Here is a 20966-nt window from a genome sequence, read left to right as displayed (position 1 = left end):
AAGTGAAGCTGCATCATTTCCCAGGCCAGGTAAGAAAAGGTGAAATAGCTTCTGTCTGGCTCTTTCTTGCCCCTAATCCAGCCAGCACACCGTGAGGAAGCCCAAACTAGCACACAGAGGGGCACACAGAGAGGCCTGTGAGGCGAGGAACTAAGACCTCATGCCAACAGCCAGCACCACATGCCAGACATGTGAGCAGCTGAGCCTTCAGACAATCCCCGCCCCTGGACTTTGAGCCTCCCCAGAAGACAATGGCAGAGCAGATACAAGTATCCCCACAAGCCCTGCCCAAACTGCAGATTCCTGAGCAAAATAAACAACACTGTTGTTTCAGGCCATAAGCTTCTGGACGGTTTATAATGCAGCATCAGATAACCAGAACAGTGAACCAAGCGAACTGACTCCAGAGCTGTGTTCCCGGCCACCCTGCAGTGGTCCCTGCTGTGAAAGACAATGTAGAGAAGGGGTATAGAGCTTAGGTCTGGAGTCAGACATACCTTCATGTGTTCAATCATTCATCCATTCATCAAATGTTTATCACATCCCTACTTTGTTCCAGGCTCTCTGCTAGGGCTGACGGTATTTCAGTGAACAAGACAGACAAATCCCTGGGGGGACTAGGGGTGGAGAGGTGGAGGACAAGAGAGGGATGACTTTACAACAGGTATTTACAATAGGGTGATGTGATCCAAAGGGGAGTGGGGGTGGGTGGGGAGCTCTGTTTAGAGGGGATGATCTGAGTCGGCCTCTCTGAAGGAGAGACTGTAAGGATGAGATGGATGCAGCTCTGTGAAGAGTAGAGGGCACGGCAACAAGTGTCAAGAATAGACCCAGATTCATGTCCTGGCTCCACTACTTACTAGCTGTGTGACCTTGTGGAAGTGACCCAGCCTCTCTGAGCCTCCACTTCCTCGTAAGATGGGGATGCTTTCATAACCCACCTCATAGGATTGTTCTGAGGAGCCAAGGAACTAATACATGTATCTTGTGAGTTCAGGGCCTGGCACAGGAAGAGCTCCATAAATTTAAATGATTATGCTGAGGCCAAGGCTGCCAGTGGGATGCCTGGTGCCTCAGAGACCATTCTGCTCCCCATCAGAAACTGCCAGGCATAGCTACGAGGGGAGAGAATATGGACAGTGGAGGTGGGGGAGCCTTCCCACCGCTGCACTGGTGCCCAAGCCTCTGAGGATGGGTGAAGTGGATGGGGGTGCACACACCTCCCTGAAGATGCTGACACATAGCCTGGCTTCTGCCACCCGCTGCAGCCATCCTGACTCATCTCCTCCACCCAGGGCTCACCCACCCATCACCCTCAGCTCAGAGCTTGAAGGATGGGGCTGGAGGTCGGACTGGTTGTCTCTCCCCAGGCCCCACCTGAACAGCACCCACACAGCCAGTGGGAGGGAAGCAATTTCCTCAAGTCAGAGGGAGGGACAGGGACAGGAATCCCGGAAAGAGGGCAGAAGACTCAGGGGCCTCAGGGGGCCAGGAAATCCTGCTGGGTAAAAATGTCACCAGCCATCAGACCTGCACACCCTCAAGGACCCTGGAGAGCGCCAGGTCATGGCCAACTCACGCACCCAGAGAAAAGAAAACGAATAAGCCGGGGCACACCACAATGCACACAGAGACATGCTCAGAGGACCACAGGTAACCACACAGACATGTGCAGACACAGTGATCCAGCAACACGCCCTCCAGGGACCCACGTGTACAGATGCGCACAGGTGTGCCTCACTGTGCCTGACTGCCTGTCACGCCCCACCCCCCACCCCCGCTCTTGCTCTCTACCAATCATCTAATTGGCAGGATCCCCCAGGTGCCCATACCTGATGCCATCTGCTGACCCAGCCTTGGTAGGGCCCAGCTAGCGCACCCAGCATGACCCAGGAAGGAGGCTGACAGCCCTGGATCTGAACTAGGGAAGGGGGTGGAACACCAGCCAGCCCGGAGATCAGGAGAAAGTTCAGAACCCAAACCAGGTCTCAGGCCAGGCTCCCCAGAGCACAATCCTTGCCTTGGTGTCCCACCTGCCTTGGGAGCCCCAATGGCCACTTGGCATCTTGAGAAGATAGAGTGGAATCTCTTTCTAACTTATCTATAAGGCCTAAAGCGTGGTGGCAAACACAGTAAAAAAAAAAAAAAAAAAAGCAATGACAACAACAAAAAGAAAGTGTAGCACGGCAGACTGAGATCAGACATGATCCAGAACTTCTCACTAGAGAAGCACCAAAGCATTGAAAAAGGTGTGGGCAAGAAGAGAGTGTCATCTGGCTCTTAAAAAAAAAGGGGAGGAGGGACTTCCCTCGTGGTCCAGTGGTTAGGGCTCTGCGCTTCCACTGCAGGGGGCACGGGTTCAATCCCCGGTCAGGGAACTAAGATCCTGCATGCCGCAGCACGGCCAAATAAAATAAAAAATAAAAAGGGAGGAGATGGATAGGCTGGCATTACTGATTCTTTTTTTTTTACTAAACTTATTAAAAACAAAAGGAGTCCCAAATTACAGAGGTCAGAGGAGTCTTTAAATGACTGTAAATGAAGACAGTAGCTGTTGCAACCGCCCAGCCCAGGCTAGGTGTGACCTTGCCTGAAGGCAGAAGGATGGACACCATGACCTTTGTATTGCCAGCCTGAGCTGCCCCTGCATAAGCAAGAGGCAGCTGGACACCTTCCCCACTGTACGACCTCCCCCTGGGGAGGGCCACGTTGCCCAGAGATGGGAGAGGATAGGAAGACAAGGGTCACCGTGGTACCATGGCAACGGGTCTTGGCAGAGGTACATCCTCGCCTTCTCCAATCACCGCTCACAACGGGACCCAAGTATTTGCCGACAGCACCTCACCTGCCAACGTGGGTGGTGGCCCAGGAGGAGCAGGTAGATGCACTGGAAAAAGGAAAAGGAGGGAGCTTATAGGTACTGTACCCTGAAGTAGGATACCTGCCCCGGCTTATGCCCTAGGGCCCCCCCAACTAATCCTCAACCAGTGCTGTCCCTTCCCTCACACCACCCCGTCGCTCTCCCACCGGCCCAGCCTGTCCCTGCCACTCCAGACACCCCCCAATCCTCGACTCACTCCACCACCCCGGTTCTGCCATCATTCTGGGCCACTCTCTGCCAACCCGCTCTCCCCTCCCTTCCTGTTCATTTTCTCTCGCCCTTCCCCACCCCTGTGCCCTGTCCTCCCCACTGACTGTGGCCCAGACCAGTGCCCATGACCATCTGGCAGCTCCAAACGCCAGCATCTGCCCTCTCGCCACCCGTCCTTTAAACACCTGCTTCCGAGCTGCCTGTTCCCCTCGCCCCTCTGCCCACGCTCCAGGCTCCCATGTCCTCCAGGGGACACAGCCCAGGGAAAGGCACATATGAGCAGCTGGCATTGTTGTCTCCAATCCACAGAATGCGAAGCAGAGCCGTTCAGGGGTTCTGGGAGACTGGGCCACAGCTCCAGGAGGAAATGACCAGGTCAGGTGTCTGGCCCCTGAGCCCAAGAGTCTCTGACGAGGAGGGGGTTCTTTAGAGGTCACCTAATCCAGCCCCCTCCTCCACTTAAGTGAATGAATATCTGGGCCACCCAGAAGGTGCTGTCTTCCCAAATATACGGAAATATTCCATTCACAGAGCTCTCGCTATGGACACACCATCATGTTCAAAAACTTGATAGTAGTTTATTTAATACCCATAACCCCCAGATAAGGAAACTGAGGCCCAGAGAAGATAGGAAATTTGCCCAAGGTCACGCAGTGTCGGTCACCTCAGGGCGTACTCCAGACACTCTCGGTCCCACTTCCTACTCCAGCGACTTCTGCAATGACCGGTTCCCTGCAGGCTTTGAGAGCAGCCACATGGCAATGCTTCTTCGAGGACCCGGCGGGACCGTCTTTGAAGCCGCAGTGCGGGGTGCCCACACGAACCCACTGGGACCTCACACGTAAGGCCTGGAAGCATGTGAGAGTTAATGTCCACGGACGGAACAGAGCTGATGGATGAACACGTCCCTGTTTCTCTCCCCAACCGGGCAGTTCTGAAACGCATCCCTTAAGGCTTCTCAGGAGACCTCCCAGGACAGAGCGGTAGTAAGATAAAAAGAATGCATCCTCGGGTTCTGCTTTGAGGAAACACAGGTGGAAACACAGACAGTGGTGGAGCTGGGATTCAACCCAGGTCTGCTCTGCTGCTGCCACCACCATCCATGCTGGGGTCCCCTTCCCTCGAGGTTCAAGTCATTCTGAACCACAGGGGCTCAGCCACACTTGATCCAGACAGGATCATGGTCGGCGTGGGGACGGGATGCCTGCAGCAGCAAGGTCATCTTCTCTGGAACTGAGGCCACCTCCCGATAAATCGCCTAACAGCCTGGGCTGAGCGGGCTGAGCGGGGTTCCCAGCTAGCTGTGCCCTGGCCCTACTCAACTTTAGCGTCCGCCTCTGCCCAGAAATTTGGGGACTCTAAGTCCCCCATCCCATCCAATCCTCCCCACACCCTGCCCCCTGCCCTCCATTCCTCAACATCTTAGAAAGGAGGAGGAACCTGAGGTAGTTTCTGGAAGCCTGAGCATCCAGGTCTAGAAGATACCCACCCTGACCCACACTTAGAAAATCCAACACACTCGCTTGGAGATGAGGGCAGAGCTTCCCCCAACTCCTGCCCAGGTCTCAAAGATGTGCTGGGACTTTCCAGGGGGAAAACACTGCTGGGGACCTCACATGCCCTGAGTCACTCCCAGCCTCCCAGCCCCAGGCAGCTGTGAGCTCTCTGTTTACTCCTCACTCTGCAGCAGGAAGAACGGAGTGGGGCGGTGCCTTCTCCCCTCTCCATGGGAAACTGAGGCGCGTGGGGCTTAAGGGACAGCCCCAGGGTCACAAAGCATGAAAAGAACCAGCAAGCGCTGGCGCCCAGCCCAGGACAACCCTATTATTCCCTATGGAGGCTGCTCCAACGGGGGCCCCTCAGCAGAGGTAGATCCCCGCCTTCAGAGCCCAAACCCCACTTGCATATAAATGCCCTTGGGTTTCTTAAGAAGGCTGTAGAGGAGCTACAGAAAACAGATGAGGAGAAAGAAGGACGGGCCCCTGAACCAGCTCCGGGTCAGGACACCCAGCATGCCCTGGACCCCCACCCAAGGCAGGCACCCCACGCTCATCCACCCAGGGCCTCCAGAAATGAGCATCAGGCTGATGCTGGCCCGGCCCCAAAGGTCCACAAAGGCCTCTCACACAGCACCCCACCATCCTCTCCCCTCCCTGCAACAGGCACAGGTTGGAGTGGGCATGGGGTGGGGTTTATGTCCTTTCGGAAAAAAACAAACCAACCCAGCCTAGCTACAGGGTCCTCCTGGGGGTCCTGGTTTTTTCCTCTCGCCACCACCTGTAAACACCCCACCTCTGAGCTCCACCTCGGTCAGCTACACACTCTATACAGGATGTGTGTGCGCCATGACCCACCCGTAGGGGTGTCTGAGGACAGTCACCCCACCTCCCAAACAACCCACTCCGCTGAACTGTTCCGTGGAATCGCAGCGCAGGGCTCACACGCGTCCACACGAGCTGATTTCTCTTTGCAAACACCTGCATTTGCACTCACAACATACACCCCAATTCCACCCTGGGTTCAGTCCCACCCCGGACTCGCGTCCTGATCCCTGCTGACTACGGGATTACCACCCAGCCCCGAATCCGCTGACCTTCTGTGAAGCCGGCGCCCGGGGCTCACTCCTCGACGTGGACGGAATGGCAACAGTCTGTCGCGGCGGCTCTCTCGGCCCGTGTGCCCGCGGCGGCGGCGTCCCCCTTCTCCATCCGGCGGCGAGCCCCCTCCTCCTCCGCGACGGGCTGCCCTGGCCGCCCGCCCCGCCGCGCGCACCGTCACCGCGGCGCGCGCGCGCGCGCACCACGGCCGCGGCTCGCCGGGCACAAAGCGGCTCCCCCTGCCCGCCGCCGCCGTCGCCGCCACGCGCACACCTGGCAGTCGCGCCCCGGCCGCCGGAGCCGCGCTCGCCGCGGGAAAGCCCGCGCCTGGCCGAGGCGGGGCCCTCCTGCCGCCCTCCACGACGCCGCCGCCTGGGTCTGCGCCCCGGTTCCGGCAGTGCCCACCCGATTCGCCCCGCGCCGCAGCCGCGTAGCTGCCGGAAAGTGGTGGGGAGACGGAGGGGCGGGCACGAGCGGCAGGAGAGGGCGCGGGGGCGGTGGGGGGCCGGTACGGCGAGTCCGGGGTGCGGCGCCCGCGGGATGCTCCAGTCGCCGCCGCCAGGGGACTGCCCGAGGCGGCTCCTCGGGAACAAAGGCGCGGGGAGGGGCAGGCGCGCCCAAGGGACCCAGGGGAGCGGAGGAGGGGACAGCCCACCGGCCCACAGAAGTTCCTGGAGAATGGGGCCCGGGCCGGTGGGGAACGGAGGTGAGGAAAGATCTGCGGGTCCCTGGTGGATTGAGGAAGACACCGGTGCTCTCGCCAGCTCGTCGTGCGGTGGGGATGGAGAGGCGGTTCAGTGCTATCTGGACTTGGAAGTGGGAGGTTTTAGGGACTGCCAGAGTCCTTGAAACTGTCGTCGTCGTCCCCCCTCTACCCCCCCGCCTTCGACCTGGCAGCCGGGAGCTTTCATTCATTCGTTGCACAGCCATCCTCCCAGCTTTGGCCAAACCAAGTGTGTTCCTGAACTTGAAGGGGTTGAAGGCAGGAAGGGTGCCCTAGGGAGCCTTTGAGACGCTTGAGTCTTCCTCCCTAACCTCCACGGAGGGCGGCCTCTGAATATGGCTTGCACATCTCAGTGATGGGAAGTCCAGTCCCTCAGGGGCAGCCCACGCTGTATTCGGGCAGCTCTAAATGTTAAAAAGCCCTCCATTTAATTGCATGGAAAGCTGCATCCTTTCCATCTGCTGGCCATGGCCTCACTCTGCTCTGGCCACAACAGCTTCCTGCTTCTGGAACAGAGGTAGGGCCTTGTTAACTGCTGTTTCACTTCCCATCTCCTGTGCCCCTCCCCAGCCTTTATTCAACACCCCTCACCAGCAGCTTCTCCATAGGTCTGCCCCCTGAGTCCTTCAGAACTCAGCTCAAATGTCACCTTCTCAGAGAGGCCATCCACCTCTTCCAAACTCCCCACACACCCACTGGTCACTCTTTATCTGATGCTCTGTTTCAGTTTGTTCAGTACTCTGGTCATCTCAAGATATTCTCTTGTCTATGCGTCTATAGTCTGTCTCTCCCACTAGAATTTGTGTCCCTTGGAGGCAGGACCCTTGTCTTCCTTAAGACTAGGCATCGTAACCCCAGGGCCTGACCTGGAGCAGGGTGGAAAGCAAAAAGGAAGGCGGGTGGCCAACCCACCCTCTGAGTCCCTTCAGCAGCTTAGCCCATCACCCCAAAATGTAACCTGCTCAGCCATTCAAGGGTAACGTCAGCATGGTACTAGCAGAAGAACATGCTCAATCTCTGTCCACAAAATAAATGAGGAAATGATAGAGCATTCCTCTTAGTCTGAGACAAAATAGCACGTTCCTCCTCAGCTCTGGACTCTGCCCTGAGCTCTTGCAGCCCCAAGACATGAGCATTTTCTTAAAACATGGGGCCATACCCAAGCTTCTGGTCAACTGGAACCTCTCAGACAGCTGATGCCCTCAGCCTGCTGCCCAGGTGCAGACAAGATTGTCTCCTTTATTTCTGTTAAACTGTACCTTCTAGACTTGGACCTGGACTCCAAGCCTCCGGGGCACTTCGGGTCCAACTGTGCCATCTTGTCCGTTGGGATGGTGCCCAGGTTCCTGCCATCGGCAATGTCCCCGGCACGCTGTCTACATCCTTCCTCACCAAGTCCCTCATGAACACACTGAGCAGACTCAGCAAGGTCAGCCCACTCGTCAGCCTCCCTAGCTGTGCCCTCCCCCAGCCCACATTCCTCTGTGTCACCTGCAGGCTTTGATGGGAAGAAAAGCACAATTTCTTGCTGAAACTCAGAACCACTGTCTCCCGCTTTACCACCCCCAGCCTACCTTCTAGTCTAGAAGACCAATCAGAAAAGCAAATAAGCTTCCCCCAGCAGGATGGGTTCCCAGGGAATTCACTCCCTGATGCTGGCCCTCTATCTCTTTCTTTTCTAAGTCCCCCCAAACCATCTCTTTAATAACAGACTCTGAAACCTGACCAGCAATGATGCTGAGCTCACTTATTTATGGTTCGTGAACTTATTTCCTCTGCGCTGATAAAAATTACCCTCGCCCTCTCCCGCTTTGGGGCCCATGCCTCGTTCTCTGAGAGGCAGTGCGCATAGTGGTTGCAAGCACTGCCACTTACCCTGCGCCTCAGCTTTGTCATTTGATAAATGGGGAGTACAGTACCTAGATCATAGCATTGTTATGAAGATTAAATCAATGTATGCCCGCGAAGCATGTACAACATGACGCGTCATAAACACACAGAAGTTAGTACAACTTTTGTGATATAAGAATAATAGTTGAGAGAGACAGCGCCGGGGCAAGTGAGAGCCGGACGGGCACTGGGCGACCCTGTGCCTCGCGGAGGAAAAATAATTAAGCGTGGGCAAAGGAGATCCTAAGAAGCCGAGAGGCCAAATGTCATCATAGGCATTCTGTGTGCAAACTGGCCGGGAGGAGCACAAGAGGAAGCACCCAGACGCTTCCGTCAACTTCTCAGAGTTTTCTAAGAAGTGCTCAGAGAGGCGGAAGACCGTGTCAGCTAAAGAGAAAGGGAAGTCTGAAGACATGGCAGAGGCGGACAAGGCCCGTTAGGAAAGAGAAATGAAAACTTCTATCCTTCCTAAAGGGGAAACAAAAAAGAAGTTCAAGGGTCCCAATGCACCCAAGAGGCCTCCTTCGGCCTTTTTCTTGTTTTGTTCTGAGTGTCGTCCAAAACTCAAAGGAGAACATCCTGGCCTATCCATTGGTGATGTTGCAAAGAAACTGGGAGAGATGTGGAGTAACACTGCTGCAGGTGACAAGCAGCCTTAGGAGAAGACGGCTGCTAAGCTGAAGGAAAAGTACGGAAAGGATATTGCTGCAAACCGAGCCAAAGGGAAGCCTGATGCAGCAAACAAGGGAGTCGTCAAGGCTGAAGAAAGCAAGAAAGAGGAAGAGGAGGAAGATACAGAGGGTGATGATGAATACGTTGGTTCCAGCGCAGTTTTTTTTTTCTTGTCTATAAAGCATTTAACCCCCCTGTACACAACTCACTCCTTTTAAAGAAAAAAATCGAAATGTAAGGCTGTGTAAGATTTGTTTTTAAACTGTACAGTGTCTTTTTTTGTAGAGTTAACACACTACCGAATGTGTATTTTTTTTTTTTTTTTTTTTTTTTGCGGTACGCGGGCCTCTCACTGCTGTGGCCTCTCCCGTTGCGGAGCACAGGCTCCGGACGCGCAGGCTCAGCGGTCATGGCTCACGGGCCCAGCCGCTCCGCGGTACGTGGGATCTTCCCGGACCAGGGCACGAACCCATGTCCCCTGCATCAGCAGGCGGACTCTCAACCACTGCGCCACCAGGGAAGCCCTCGAATGTGTCTTTAGATAGCCCTGTCCTGGTGGTATTTTCAATAGCCACTAACCTTGCCTGGTACAGTATGGGGGTTGTAAATTGGCATGGAAATGTAAGGCAGGTACTTGTGGGTGCACAGCACAAATTAGTTATATATGGGGATGGTAGTTTTTTCATCTTCAGTTGTCTGTGATGCAGCTTATACGAAATAATTGTTCTGTTAACTGAATACCACTCTGTCATTGCAAAAAAAAGAAAAAAAGTTGCAGCTGTTTTGTTGACATTCTGAATGCTTCCAAGTAAATACAATTTTTTTATTAAAAAAAAAAGAATAATAGTTAATTTTTTGAGTGCTGAGTCACAGAGCTATGGCAGCTTCCTCTTCAAGTCTCCTGGGAGGTAGCCTTCCCAGGTATGAAAGCTGAAGTTATTTTGAATAACTCCATCCTTCCTATCTTATGATTGCTTCCCTCCGCCATGGACTCAACTGGGCTCCTGTGACTCTGAAGAGCATTCTTGTTCTTTGGCTCAAAAAAGGTTAGCCTCAAGCCACCTGCATGGGCAGGAGGTCCCACCGTCCTCTTCTTCCCTGGCTGTAATCTTGGGCGGGTATAGCTGGCCCACATCAGTCTTGGAGCTAGCTTCCCTTCCAGCCTTCCTACCGGTGAGCCTGCATTATGTTCATTTGTCCTTCACCTGGTGCCTGATTAATGAGCTCCTTCTCTGGGCTAGGACCTCGGGATACAGAAGCGGGAAAAGGCCCTGCCCTCATGGACCTCACATTCCGGGGGAGTCACAGACAATGAACAAATAGGCAAATAAGATAACGTCAGGTCATGGAGAGCTTTTGACGAAAGGAAAGGAGGTGAGGAAGAAGCTGCTTTACGTCAGATGGTGCTTGGCTCACAATAGGGCTTTGCACGTTGCCTGAAACTGATTCCAACCATGTGCCCTTCATGTCTGTGCTTCACCAGCATGTTCCCAGGACAGCCTCCTTCTCTGTCCCTGCAAGCATTCACAACTGTACATTCAGGATCGCGTCGCCGCGCCCTTCCTGATACTCTTGCCTCAAGCTCTAGCGCCTTTTTGGCCTTTTCTCTGCATGATCTGAAATCTGCCCTCTAGAGTTTAGGGCATTTGTCTGACCTCCCATTTCCTGAATATCAAGAGTTCCCAGGTGGCCTGAGTCACCTTTCCCAGGGTTCCTGTCACGTCACATCATCATCCAATTAATTCTTCCTCTTTGGGCAGAACTGGATCCAGAATACCTGTCCCCTCACTGCTTCCTGTACCTTCAGAAATCGTCATTGAGACAAGAGAGAGCACATGCACTGCTCTTAGCTAAACAGGACTCCTGGCAGATGTCTGGGTAGGTGAAGTCTCCCATCATCTCTGAACCTTATTCCTGGGGCCGGTTTGGGGAGATGCAGTAAGAGCATGGTCCCTGTTCTCTTGCTGGCCAGCACGTGGTGTACCCCCAAATGACATCACTTCCATTCTTCTTTTCCACCCCTCGGAGGAAAGACCTGTTCATTCTTGCCTTCAAGGGGCCTGCTAATTTAGAAGCTGGTGCAAAGAAGTTTTGATGGGGAAAGTGGGAAGAAAGGTCCTGGGTCAGGTCTAGCAGAAGCCTTGGGAAGGGATGTGGCAGCTGCAGGGCTCCCGGGGATATCTCCATCGAGACTGCTAACGCAGCTCATGTCTGTCCATAGTGTGGAGGAAGAGTGGGCGGGAAGGAGCCTGGGAGCGGGAAGCTGGGTGCCCCTCACCTGGACTCAGGATCCCAGCTGGGTTCTCTGGCATGGCAGAGGAGAGCGACAAGAAAGGAAGGGCTGGCTCTACCCAGGTCAAAGCAGGAACTGCCCAGCAAATATGCCAGCCACTCTCCCTCTTAAAGAGGAACCCGCGGGACTTCCCTGGCAGTCCAGGGGTTAAGACTCTGCGCTTCCACTGCAGGGGACACAGCTTCTATCCCTGGTCCGGGAATTAAGATTCCCACATGCCACACGGTACGGCCAAAAATATAAAATAAAAGGAACCAGCTGATGACCTCCAGGCATCATTTCACTTGAGGTTCATGATCCTTCTGACAGAAGGCAGGGAGAATATGATCATACCCATTTTACGGAGGAGAAAGCAAAGAAAATGATTTGCCTCAAATCACTCAGTGCATTCTAGGCTTGACAAGCACCCCGGCTGACAGACTCTTTCAAAGACCCTGGAAGGCCTCTCTGCCACTGAGGACTGTGGTTCCCCACTGGGAGTTTATGGACCAGTGTGGGACTGGCTATATAATAAGTACCAACTGGAGGGGCCTGGACGAAGGATGAGAGTAAGGGCAGTGGGTCCCCTTACCTGGAGGGAGACTCAAGGTCGGCACGGCTGAGGATGCGATGCTGCTGGGGGCTGTAGAGCCACTGGAAGGCTGTCAGTGTCCTCTCCTCAATTCGGAACCGCCCTTCCTGCACATACCTGCAGGCGAGACAGGAGAGAGTGAGGAGGTGGGCAGGCGGGGCTCTGCAGGGATCCTTTGGGAGTTGGCCCTACTTGCTAGAAAATGATAGATGAGAGGTACCTGTCCCCAAATATACCCCCTGCTCGTCTGCCAGAAAGCCCTGTTTCCAGAGAGCCGCCGTTAAAATTCCCTGAAGAAGAGGCAGCTACAGGAAGCAGGTTTCAACTCAATAGATGGAAAAACTTTTTACAAGTTAGTTGTCTGGGGCTTCCCTGGTGGCGCAGTGGTTAAGAATCTGCCTGCCAAGGCAGGGGACACGGTTTCGATCCCTGATCCGGGAAGATCCCACAGCCAGGGAGCAACTAAGCCCGTGCACCACGACTACTGAAGCCCACGTGCCTAGAGTCCGTGCTCCGCAACAAAGAGTAGCCCCCACTCGCCGCAACTAGAGAGAGCCCACACACAGCTATGAAGACCCAATGCAGCCAAAAATAAATAAACAAAATAAATAAATTTATTTTTAAAAAGTTAGTTGTCTGGGGCTTCCCTGGTGGCACAGTGGTTGAGAGTCCGCCTGCCAATGCAGGGGACGCAGGTTCGTGCCCCGGTCCGGGAAGATCCCACATGCCACGGAGCAGCTGGGCCTGTGAGCCATGGCCGCTGAGCCTGCACGTCCGGAGCCTGTGCTCCGCAACGGGAGAGCCCACAACAGTGAGAGGCCTGCGTACCGCAAAAAAAAAAAAAAAAAAAGTTAGTTGTCTGAAGTTGAAAGGAGTCACTGGGAAGGAGTGAGTTCCCTGTCACCAGAGGTATGTAAGCAGAGGCTGGGCAGGGGATTCAAGCATCAGACAAGTGTCCATTCTCCAAGCCCTTTATAAGACTGAGACATTGGATTTCTTAAGTTCACAGCAGGAGAAAGTCTGCTCTGGAGTGGGGGTCATGAGTCAGATGTCAGGATTAGATCTTCCAGAACCTCAAGGGTCACTCACAGGGTCCCAGCCACCCTCTGGATCGACAATCAGCCCAGAGCAAGGATCGGGGAAGCTGAACACGAAAGGATCTCACCCACCCTGGCCACCCATTCCTGGTAGAATCATAAATCTGTCCATTAATTCAGTATTTATTGAGTGCCCACGACAATGAGCAAAAGATACATAATCCTGCCATCCTGGAGTTTACAGTTTTGTGGGGAGAGAAGCCATCAAATAATCACATGAACAATATATCATTTTAAACAGGCCCTCTCATACATTGCCAGTGGGATTGTCAATTGATACAAGCCCTCTGCTGTATAGCCTGACAACATCTGTCTAAATTATACATGTAATTCCTCTGTAATCCAGCGATCCCCCTTCAGAGAATTTATCTACAGATTCTAGCATGTTGGACAAGGTAATCCGTGGCATTGTTTATGACAAAAGACAGGGAATGGCCCAAGCACCCATCAGCAGGGGATTGGTTAAATAAATTATGGTGCATCCATACAGTAAAACAGTGTGCAGACATAAAAAGTGTTTTAGGGACTTCCCTGGTGGCGCAGTGGTTAAGAATCTGCCTGCCAATGCAGGGGACACGGGTTCGAGCCCTGGTCCGGGAAGATCCCACGTGCCGGGGAGCAACTAAGCCCGTGCGCCACAACTACTGAGCCTGTGTGCCACAACTACTGAAACCTGGACGACTAGAGTCCATGCTCCGCAACAAGAGAAGCCACCGCAATGAGAAGCCCATGCACCGCAATGAAGAGTAGCCCTTGCTTGCTGCAACTGGAGAAAGCCCGCGCGCAGCAACGAAGACCCAACGCAACCAAAAATAAATAAATAAAATAAATTTATATTAAAAAACAATGTATCCTGGAGCTCTTTGCATGATAGCACACAGAGAATGCCCTCAATTAAAACACTTTTTAAAAAAAATTTTATTTATTTTTATTTTTGGCTCTGTTGGGTCTTCGTTGCTGCGCACGGGCTTTCTCTCGTTGCGGTGAGCCGGTGCTACTCTTTGTTGCGGTGCGCGGGCTTCTCATTGCAGTGGCTTCTCTTGATGCGGAGCATGGGCTCTAGGCGCGTGGGCTTCAGTAGTTGTGGCATGTGAGCTCACTAGTTGTGGCTAGCGGGTCTAGAGCGCAGGCTCAGTAGTTGAGGCGCACGGGCTTAGTTGCTCCCCGGCATGTGGGATCTTCCCAGACCAGGGCTCAAACCCATGTCCCCTGCATTGGCAGGTGGATTCTTAACCACTGTGCCACCAGGGAAGCCCCAGGATATGTTGTTAAGAGAATAAAAATCAAGTGCAGAAAGGGCAGTATGTGTACTTTATGTTTAAAAAGGGGGAGAGAATAAAGTAGGAATTCCTATTTGCTTATCTTCATATGTAGAAATTCTGGAGACACAAAAGCTAATAAAAGTAGTTACCTGGGTGGGGGTAAGGGAGAGCTGGGGGAATGGTGGGGATGGGGGAGTGACTTTTTAACAGTGTGTCTTTTTATACAGGAGAGGTATTACCTATTATTCCAAATGTTTAATTGTGTGTGTGTGTCCGTGTTATGAAATTACAAACTGCATAAAGTGCTATGAAAAGAAAAAGTTGTGCAGGTGCTCTGATATTGCCCGATGGGGCACAGGCTATCTGCTGGGGGAGGAGATTTCCCAGAATGCAGGTTGCTGGAGGGCAGAGGGCTTTCATTGCTCCTATGGTCTCCCAAACCAAAACGTCTGGTCCCTGCCTGTCTCCCTTCACTCTCTTCGATATGATCTGATGGGCATTTCAGTAAGACCATCCTGGTGGAAAAGAGCAAGGTAGCCAGGTTAGATGTTCCTGCAGGGGTCCAGGTGGGACAGTGTTGGTTTGTACAGGGGATAGTGCTGGAGATGGAGAGAAATGGGAGGACTCAAGTGAGCGAAGGAGGTAGTATCCACTGGTCCAGGGGATGGGTTGGACATGGGTGAAGGGGAGACAGACAACAAAGTTGTTCCTGAGTTCCTGGTTTGTGCGGGCATCTGGCTGCAGTGCCATTCAAGCTGGACAAGGACAAGTTTGGGAGGGAAGATCCTGACTTTATGACTTCAGTTTGGGACATGACCTTCCTCCATGACCTACTTCCTGCCCCAAGATGACTCCTGCCCTATAAACCCTGGCTCAAGACTTGTCTCCTCCAGGAAGCCTGCCCTGATTAATCTCGTCCTAGTCTGAGGATGAGTTTCTATGCCTTTCCCCATCCTTGGGCTCCTCGATATGCGCTCCCCGTCCTTGCCATAGCCATCCCTCCTCTCCTCGACTCCCATTTCCCCAAGGCAGGTGTAAGGGACTGTCCTCCACTCTTTGCAGGCACCCTGACCTGGATTCTACTTCCCAGCTTCAGGTGACTGATTTTTCCACTGTGAGTCCCTGAATCCTCATCTGGAAAATGGGAGTATTAATAACACCCACTCTGGAGGGTTGTTAAGATGATTAAATGAGATAATGCCAGGGAAGCTTCTGTCACATGGTCATCATTATCTCCTTTCCTCCCCACCATCCCCATCAGTCCTCACCAGTCACTGGCTTTACCTGCTTCGCCGACGACAGACAAACCCACTCCCTGCACTCTCTCCTCCAAGCTGCACATCAAACCCCTCAGAACTGGTGGATCCCATTTTAGAGATGAGGAAAAGAGGCTCAGGGGACGGAAGTGAACTTGTCCAAGGCCACACATGCAGGAAGCAACAGAGGCAGGCCTTCTCTGCACCTTCAGCCCCTGGCATCCAGTTCCCTCCGTGCACACACACATCCTTTCCTCCTCCATACCAGCCCCCACTTCCCAACACAGATCTTGTCAGCTCCTCCCCTGCCCAAAAAGGTTAGTGGTTTCCCACTACATATCAACTGTCCTCCAAACAGCTCACCTGAGAGGTTTAATTCTTCCCCACGTTGCTCCCCGCCAGCCTTTCCCACCGTTACATGCCTCCCCCCACCCCCGCCCACATTCACGCATACAGACCCCTGCATTCCCCATCTGTTTGTCCTTCTCCAGAGATGCCCTGCCTTTCCTTACCTCGGAGCCTTTGCTCAGGCTGTGCTCAGATCTCAGTCGCCCTCCCTCCATCTGAGTCTTGCCCTACCCCACCCCAACTGCTCAAACCACACTGCCTCTAAAAATCTGTCCCCATGCCCCCAGCCAGAATCCAAAGTTGCTCCAAGGTTCCAGGGATGCTTTGCTTAACCTTGATCACAACGTTGCTCTCTGCCCGCGTGAGTTATTTATGTGCCTGTCTGTCTCCCTGCTAGTGTGCAAAGACTGTGTCTGATCTTCTCTGAAATCCCTGCCACACCCTCACCCAGCACCCTGTTCGACTGAGCCAGTTTCCATAAAAATCACAACAGCCACAGCGATCAACTCGTTACGTTCTTGGGCAGTTTCTTCCACAGAATGCTCTGACACAGATGATCTCCATTAATGAATCCAATTTGTTAACTTAGTAAGTGTATTTGCTGCACTGCACTTCATTAAATATAGGAAAAACAGAACACCATCCATCCCCAAATATCTTCCCTATTAATCTGTTTTGCACCTGAAATTCTATTGAACAGTACACAGAAGGAGATTAAATACTGCAAAGGGTCAACCTTGTAAGGCACGAGCAGCCATTAAAACTTTAGCAAGGGGCTTCCCTGGTGGTACAGTGGTTGAGAATCCACCTGGCAATGCAGGGGACACGGGTTCGAGCCCTGGTCCAGGAAGATCCCACATGCCGCGGAGCAACTAAGCCCGTGCGCCACAACTACTGAGCCTGTGCTCTAGAGCCCATGAGCCACAACGGAAGCCCTTGTGCCTAGACCCCGTGCTCTGCAACAGGAGAAGCCACCTCAATGAGAAGCCCGTGCACCGCAGTGAAGAGTAGCCCCTGCTCGCCGCAACTAGAGAAAGCCCACGCACAGCAACCAAGACCCAATGCAGCCAAAAATTTTAAAAATTAAAAAAAAACACTAGCAAGGACCAGCTTCTCAGATTATCCCTGGAAAAGTAGGCATCAAGACATGGGCATAGTCAGGGACATTTCAAAAGGAATGAGAAAAGGGGGGGGGGGTAGAAGTTGCTCATAGTAAGAGTCCCCCAGTTGTGGAGGTGGGTGACACCTCCAGGAGGATGCAACCCATCACCAAAAGAGAGAAGGGTCAGGCACTTTACAGGTTACACTTATTTTTTCAGTTGAACACTGGGGAAGGTCAGGCAGGCATTGAAACCTGAACCTTGAAAACATTTTGCTAAGTGAAAGAAGCCAGTCACAAAGGACCACATACGGTAGGATTCCATTTATATGAAATGATGTCCAGAATAGACAAATCCACAGAGCGAGAAAGGAGACTAGCGGTTGCTTAAGGCTGGGGGACGGTGGGGTGGGAGGAAATGGAGGAGAGGGACTGCTGAGGGTTATGGGATTTTTGGGGGGGATGATGAAAATGTTCTAAAATTTACTGTGGTGATATTTGCACAACCCTGTGAATATATTCTCACTGAATTTTACACTTTGGGTAAGTTGTGAGGCACATGAATTCCCATAAAGCTGTTGTTAAAATAAACAAATATCTAATAGTGCATACTGATATAAATAAATGATTGAATAACTAAATAAATGGGGAGGAAAGAGACAAATCTCGGGTGCGGAAGAATTCCAAACAATATATGGAAACACTCTGTCCTCAAAGAGGTGAACCATAACTCCACTCTACTTAGACATGGGCTTCACAGAGTAACTTCCTTCCGAAGAGTATACACTATAGAAAGGGGGAGGGGAGCAACTTCACAGTGGAGAAGACTGACAAGTACTACCTCAGCCAGGTGATCAAAGTCAACGTCAACACTGATAAGCTATGTTGATAGTATGTATCCTTGATATGACGTATGACAATGGCACTCTATCCTCGTGGTCTTTTTCCCCCAGAACTCATGACCCCAATCTAATAATGAGAAAAACATCAGACAAATCCTAACTGAGACACATTCTACAAAATATGACCAGGACTCCTTAACACTTTCAAAGTCATCAAAAACAAGGAAAGTCCAAGCAACTGTCACAGCCGAGAAGAAGAATTACATTAATTACTAAATGCAAGGTGGTATCTGGATGGGACCCTATAACAGAAAAAGGACATAAGAAAGCTAAATAACCTATGGAACTTAGTCAAAATAATATATCGACATTGGTTCATTACTGTAACAAACGTACCATACTAATGTAAGAAGCTAATAATATGGGAAACTGGGTGTGGGGTATACGGGAACTCTTTGTACTATCTTCTCAATTTTTCTGTAAATCTAAAACTGTTCTAGGGACGTCCCTGGCAGTCCAGTGGTTAAGACTTCGTCTTCCAATGCAGGCAAAGGATCGGGTTCGATCCCTGGTCGGGGAGCTAAGATCCCATATGCCTCATGGGCCAAAAAACCAAAACATAAAAAAAATAAAGTAAAATAAAAACAGAAGCAATACTGTAACAAATTCAGTGAAGACTTTTAAAATGGTCCACATCAAAGAAATCTTTAAAAAAAACTGTTCTAAAATAGAAAATTTACTAAGAAATAAAAAAAGACATCTCCATGATAAAGAGCTTTTGCAGATTAATATGAAAATATATATATATAATGAGCAAATCAACATGGAAAAAAGGACAAAGGAAACAAATGTTTACAAAAATAGAAACACGAATGACCAATAAACATAAAAAAAATCAACTTATATAAGAAATAAAAATTAAAACAACAGGGCTTCCCTGGTGGCGCAGTGGTTGAGAGTCCGCCTGCCAATGCAGGGGACGCCGGTTCGTGCCCCGGTCCGGGAAGATCCCACATGCCGCGGAGCGGCTGGGCCCGTGAGCCATGGCCGCTGAGCCTGCGCGTCCGGAGCCTGTGCTCCGCTACGGGAGAGGCCACGACAGTGAGAGGCCCGCGTACCGGAAAAAAAAAAAAAAATTAAAACAACAATGAGAGCCCATTTTTCACCAGTGACATGGGCCAAGATTTAAAAGTTTGTTAATTGTCAGTGTGAGCAAAATTGTGGCAACTTACACATCACTGGAGATAATATAAAATAGTACAATTTATTAGGTGATCAAGTTGGCAGTATCTTTCACAACGTGCACGTGCTTTCACTCTGCAATTTCACTTTGGGGAATATATCCAACCATTATCTTTGCACATGTTTGCATGGGTATAACTTCACTGCAGTGATGTTTATAATATAAAAATATTCCCTAAAAGGTCATCAGTAGAGGCTAGACAAAGAAATTATGGTTCAACTTAGAATGGAATACTTTACAGTCAGTAAAAAGAATGTTGCCAGAGCACTTCGAAAGGTTTTTCAAGTACTCACACAGCCTTAGCCTCTAGCCTCTGTCAGTTCCTTCTCCCAGAGCTGAAGCCCCACCGTCATAAACTGGGCAACAGGCCCTCAGAAATAATCAGAAGCTAAAAAGTCATACGTATCTAATAACTTGAGCTAAAGAACCCGACCAAATTCTAATTTAGGTTTTGGTACTTTATGGAGAGTTTGGAGGAGGAGCCTCCAAAGCAAGAGCTGCTCTAAAAGAGTAGGTAGACATCAGACATATTTGTTGCCCAATGAGTATTCATCACCCTCTCTCCCACTCAAAATTTTGTTGTTTGGGTGGAGTTAACCCCAGCCCCCAGTTCCCAGGATGAGCGCATGACCCAGCCTGGCCAATACGAGCAGTCCATCCCCCTTGCCATGGTGATTGGCTGAAGGATGGCCATGTGACCCAAAACAAGCCAATGGGATGACACTCTGAAGCTTCCGCTAGAACCGCTGAGAAACGGAAGCTGTCTTTCCCGGAGAGTTGTTCGTATGGAGGGTTGCCTGCAGCTTCTGAGAGCCACCTCACTTTCACAAGGGAATAAAAAGGGAACAGAGGAAAGAGAAAGGACAGAGAGAGTAGGGCGTTACTTGGTGACATTATCTGCACACGTGAATCCAGTTTTGCCTGAAACATGGAAAGTTCTTGGTGTTTTCAGTTACACAAACCAGTAACTTCCCTTTTTCTCTTAAGCCAATTTGAATTGAGAAAACTGACTCAATCTGAAATCCTGGAAGCAGAGGCCAAGGCTGATCATGTTGGGAGTGTGCCACGGAGTTCAGAAGGTGTCTTGCCTTCAAGAGTGCTCCCTGCCAGGGCTTCCCTGGCGGTGCAGTGGTTAGGAATCCACCTGCCAATGCAGGGGACACGGGTTCGAACCCTGGTCTGGGAAGATCCCACATGCCACGGAGCAACTAAGCCTGTGTGCCACAACTACTGAGCCTGCGTGCCATGACTACTGAAGCCCGCGTGCCATGACTACTGAAGCCCGCTCGCCTAGAACCCGTGCTCCACAACAAGAGAAGCCACTGCAATGAGAAGCCCGCGCACCACAAGGAAGAGCAGCCCCTGCCCACTGCAACTAAAGAAGGCCTACGCGCAGCGACGGAGGACCCAATGCAGCCAAAAATAAATAAATTTATTTTAAAAAAAGAAAAGAGTGCTGTCTGATCACTCAAGTCACATTTTCAGGACCTTCTCAGAGCAATGGGCTTTTATAACCGGGAGTGAAGGTGACCTAAAACCTATATTAGGGTACAGGGACTTCCCTGGTGGTCCAATGGGTAAGACTCTGCACTCCCAATGCAAGGGGCCCAGGTTCGATCCCTGGTTGGGAAACTAGATCCTGCATGCATGCCATAGCTAAGAAGTCCACCTGCCATGACTAGAAAAAAAAGAAAGATCCCGCATGCCATGAAGATTCCGCGTGCGGCAACTAAGACCCGGTGCAGCCAAAATAAAAAAATAAATTAAAAAATTTTAAACCTAATTAGGGTACTAATAATGATTTATGCTTCATCAGGTTCAGCCCAAGATGCAGCCCAGACAGGCATCAGGGCAGAGAGAGTCAGAGCAGGAATCCAAGCTCTGCCCCTTTAAAACTCTTCCTGTTTCCTCCTCCATGAAGTGAGGGAAGGAATCAAACTGCACAAAGTGATCTGGGAAGTTCTGGGGTCCTAGGGTGGTG

The 20966-nt window shown here is 51.5% G+C and overlaps 1 protein-coding gene across 1 annotated transcript in view; it reads right to left on the bottom strand.

Moving 5' to 3' along the window:
- The window catches only part of RAP1GAP2 (RAP1 GTPase activating protein 2), a 204284-nt gene extending 192336 nt beyond the window's left edge, over nt 1–11948 (bottom strand). The window contains exon 1 of the mRNA XM_065898044.1: nt 11839–11948. The gene's annotated coding sequence lies outside the window, so the exon portion shown is untranslated. The remainder of the gene's footprint in view (nt 1–11838) is intronic.
- Nucleotides 11949–20966: the final 9018 nt, after the last annotated feature.

The sequence above is a fragment of the Phocoena phocoena genome, chromosome 19 (genome assembly GCF_963924675.1).
Source record: "Phocoena phocoena chromosome 19, mPhoPho1.1, whole genome shotgun sequence".
Lineage (NCBI taxonomy): Eukaryota > Metazoa > Chordata > Mammalia > Artiodactyla > Phocoenidae > Phocoena > Phocoena phocoena.
The sequence above is the reverse complement of the archived record's forward strand: the minus strand, read 5'-3'. Positions and strand labels throughout refer to the sequence as shown.